Below are 4,924 nucleotides of genomic sequence, written 5' to 3' on the forward strand. Positions count from 1 at the left end.
AGGCAAACAGGCACTTATGCAAAGAGAAAAACTGACTAGAAGAAATTTTATCTTAAGCATTTTACAATAACCTCCTGTAGTTACATTCAACTGGGCTCTGTTGCTGTGAACAACACAGCTCATGCACAGGTGTGGGTGAAATTTTTTATATATTTTTCAGGTATTCACTGAATACCACCTTATACACACATATACATTAAGTCTTTCTGAAAAATATTGAATTTAGATCCCCAGATTTACTCCTTTTTTGTTGATCTTTGGAAGAGGTGGTCTAAAGAGACCATATGTAGTTGTGGCTTGTGAGTCATGTAATGAACCCAGCCTAGACTCTGTTGGACTCCAAGTCTCCTCCACTCTTCTTTAGACGTCAGATGATACTTGTTTGGAAAGTTCTCTGCATTACATGACATGCTCGTACTTTTATTTGTGGAAGTACTTGTTCAATGAGTAGATCCGCTTGCACACCATCCTGTGGGCAGACAGAGCGAAGGAGACATGGAGATTGGGTTTGGCAGGCCACATGTTCACAGGATGCCAAGGTAAAGACTCAACTTCTTATATAAAACAGATTTGACATCTTGTCACTTATATTATTTTCTGTTAAGAGTGTATATTCTGTTTACTTGGAGATTTGTATATGTTGTACTTGAGAACATAATGAATATGTCTGTCAATGGAGTAGTCATCATATGATCAATTAAGACTCTCATAGTCTAAAATTCATTTTTGAAAAGATAACTGAGACTCCTGGGCAGCTAATCCTTAAGTGTCTGACTCTTGATTTTGGCTCAGGTCATGATCTCAGGGTTGTGAGACTGGGCCCTGCTCAGGCTCTACACTGAGTGTGGAGCTTGCTTAGGATTCTTTCCTTCCCTGACCCTCTGCCCCTTGCCTTGCTCTTGTATTAATAAATAAATGAAATCCTTAAAAAATAATAAAAAGAAAAGATAACTATTAGAGCATCAGGGGGCCTAAATAATGGATCTTTAGAAATTTCCAGTATACATAAAACAGGAAGTGAATACGTAAGTGCAATCAGAAGTCAAATACATGTCTCTGGAAGGAGACTTATTGTCCTAATAACACCAGAGAGCATGGCCTAGAAATTAAGTAATTTGTTTTAATGTCCAACAGTCATGATATTTTTCAATAGATGTAGAAACATCCTTTCAGGCAATCGTTTGTTCATCGTATATTGTATTACAGCATAAACCATTGTGTCTGCATGATATGTACACTCCTAGTCTTCCAGCATTTATCCTTAAATTTATACAATAATTAAAGAGAAATTTTAAGACAAAAAAATCCCATGTATTTTTAATTTTGTTCCAACCACACAGAAATTGTGAGAGACAATGGGCATCAGTAACCTCCTCTAGTGACCTGTGGGCCATTATGTGCCTTTCTGCAAACAAGGTAGTGATTTATGTATGTTATCAGAATCCTGCCAGGTAAGGGGAAGTGGAGAATTATAAACAGGAGCACAATGGTCCTATTTCAAAACCTTTATATTTCCCTCTCATCTATATAGGTAACTTGGGATGAAAACATAAGAGCATTGGCAACTCCAAAAGTAGCCTCTTGCTTTGAAATTAAAACTGTTATAAAACACATAATTTCAAAATACAGATTTACTATGAAACATAACTAAATAAATTACAACTCTTCCTCACTTACACATTATATATATATATATGTTGTTAATAGCTGATACATTAAATAGTTTAATTTTTTAAAGATTTCATTTATTTATTCATGAGAGACACAGAAAGAGAGAGACAGAGAGAGAGAGAGAGGCAGAGACACAGGCAGAGGGAGAAGCAGGCTTCATGGAGGGAGCCCGATGGGGGACTCGATCCCGGGTCTCCAGGATCATGCCCTGGGCCAAAGGCAGGCGCTAAACCTCTGAGCCACCCAGGTGTCCCAAAACATTTTAATTCTTATGTTTATTTTTAGGAGCATCTGACCCAAATTAAAACAAACAAACAAACAAAAAACCTCTTGTATTTAATTTTATATTTATGTATACAATAAATTTTTTGTTACACTTTGTCTCTCCTTCCTAATTTGTTCAGAATATCTAAGTAGTGAGTTAAAATTTGTGAGAATTCTAGAAATTCCAAATGAGGCACTTTTAGTGATCTGACCAATATTCAAACATGGGTATTGCATAATGGCCTATTTTTAAAGCTATGAGGAAGAATTGGACATACTGCTCAATTTTATGTCTGTCAGTCAGCCTCAATATAAACTCATAAATAAGCTAAATATAACATACTGAATAGATATCAGAGGGAAAATAGGTATATTTATTTTCCTTTTTCCCTATACATTGTCATTTAATAATATACCTATAAAAACTATTAACATATATCTATCTGGGTCTAAATAGATACTCCTATAAATATTTAATTTTACTTAAATTTTATTTAAATTTAACTTCAGAAATATTATACACTTAGAAACAACAATAACAAACACTAAATAAAAATAATTTTAGATGATACATTCATTATAAATTGCCCTGGTAGTCAGTTAAATTGTGGTCTTTTTAAGAAACAAAGCGACATAATTAGAGCACTGTAATTGGTATTATGATTTGACTGGATCAATTTCAAATCAAGCAAAACATTTTCTGAAACATATTCTCAGAATAAAATGAAGATTATCTTGTAAAGGAAAATGTTCCATTATAGGAGCACTTGTCTAAAGGATATTAAAACTGATTGTATTGTTTCAGCTTAAAGTAAAAAGGAACCATCGACTCTGAGTGACCCTGGGATGTTCGGCCTTTACTAGGTATTAACTCTCTTGGCCAATGGACAATGGGAGTTTGTGTTTATAAATTGCCTGTACTTCTGTGATTTTCTTCTCTTTCTTGGATAAATATCTGGGTGTATATACTGAGTCACAGGTATGTGTATGTTGAACTTATAAAAAATGTCCAATTGTCTTCCACATTGCCATTTCCAGGAATTCTTTGTGACTAATATTTCATTTTAGCCTTTCTTTTTTTTATTTTTCATTTATTTTTCATTTTAGCCTTTCTAATGAATATGTAGGGTATTTACTTGTGGCTTTAAAATGCATATTCTTAATGATAAATGATACTGAATATGCTTTTCTATAGCTACTGGTTTTCCATCTATTTTCTTTCTGAATTATTTGTTGATATATTTTGCTTTTTTTTGTTTAGGTGGACTGTCTTATCATTGGGTTGCAAATATTCTTTTTATTTTTTTGACATGAAGTTTTTGCAAAATGTACATATTCCAGGTATTTTCTCCCAGTATTTAGTTGCCTTTCACTTCATCAGTGGTGATTTCAAAGAACAGGATGTTTTATTAGCTACATTGAAGTGAATTTAAACAATTCGGTTAATCATTTGCATAAAAATTGCCATAAGAATTATTTGCTCACCCCAAAGCAATGAAGATTTTCTCTCATCTTTTCTTTCCGCAATGTTAGTTTTAGCATTTGCAGGCAGACCATGGTCTGTCTAGCAGATAAGCTGGAAAGAGCAATGTAAAGTACAGGAGAGACCCACAAGCCTGCGCTGAAGTTCATGAGTGTGGGCTCAAGTTGTGTCCGTTTTTATTGCTTCTTACCTGTTGTGTCATGCACATCCTGCAGAATGCAGGGCACTTCATTATGGACATAAACACACTTATCTGATTCAAGGTTTGGAGAAATTGGAGGAGAATCGTAAGCAGTGAGCAGTTGCATGCCTACACACTGCTTCAAGCCAGTGAGGTGAGCTAGCAGGTAAATGGCTTCCTTTGTGTGTGCTACAAAAATTGCTGCTTTTTAGCTTCCATAATCCAAATCTCACAAAGAAATGTTTGATAGTAGTCCACTCTAATTGGAAACATTCATGGAAGAGAATTCTGGGAACCCTAGCCTAGCCTAGCAAACTGACATATTGCAAAGCGCTCTATTCCTTCTACTCTTGCCAACTTGGCACTGCCACCCGTATGCATCTCTTCGAACTATACTTAATATCCCTAAAGACACTAACCATGTCATGCTTTCCCCTAACATAATACATAAATCCCATGTATAATAAAAAATTATACAATTTGTATCCTCCCAAAAGAGGATATGCATCCTTTTTAGTCTTTGGGTGATATTCTTTGTCAGTAGCTAATTCACTTTGACTTCCTGTAACATAAATATTATTATAGAATGTTCACTAGTAAACATATTTTGATATGATAAAATGTTGGAAAGGGAAAGGTTATACCCACATTTAAATCAAAATAAAGAAGAAGTTATAACTGTGGTAACTGTTATAGTCCTAATTTCTGGAACTGGTTACAAAGTTCCCATTTATGTCTAATTCTACCCATTTCAGGTTTCTTATAGACCTAGTGAGTGCCTTAGTTGGTTGTGTTTCATTTCCTGGCAATGTTACTGAACATTCATTTCTAAAGATCCTGGGACATTATTATTTTTTAAAAGATTTATTTATGACTGAGAGAGAAAGAGAGAGAGAGAGAGAGAGAGAGAGAGAGAGAGAGAGAGAGAGAGAGAGAGAAAGAGAGATTGGTTGCGGGGAGAGCACAAGTAGAGGGAACAGAGGAAAAAAAAAAAAAAAAAAAAAAACCTTCAAGCATACTCTCTACTGAACTAGGAGCCAGACATAGGTTAGATGCACTTAATGAAGGCTCCACGTGGGGCTCAATCCCACTACCCATGAGATCATGACCTGAGCCAAAACCAAGAATCCAACACTTAACCAACTGGGGCACCCAGGTGCCCAAGATTCTGGGCCATTATTATTAGTCTTGCCTTGGTTGTTGGGATGTCATTCCTTCTTTCAATGACTTTAATCACAGGCTACAAGAGCACCAAGAGATGTTCTAAGGAATGTCATTAAATTAAGAGACTGACTCCATTTTTTATGTTTCACCATTAATAACTG

At 35.2% G+C, this 4,924-nt stretch overlaps 1 pseudogene; it reads right to left on the reverse strand.

Moving 5' to 3' along the window:
* Window positions 1-222: 222 nt before the first annotated feature.
* Window positions 223-468, reverse strand: LOC119874869 (annotated as a pseudogene).
* Window positions 469-4,924: the final 4,456 nt, after the last annotated feature.

This window comes from Canis lupus, chromosome 4 (genome assembly GCF_011100685.1).
Source record: "Canis lupus familiaris isolate Mischka breed German Shepherd chromosome 4, alternate assembly UU_Cfam_GSD_1.0, whole genome shotgun sequence".
Classification (NCBI taxonomy): Eukaryota; Metazoa; Chordata; class Mammalia; order Carnivora; family Canidae; genus Canis; species Canis lupus.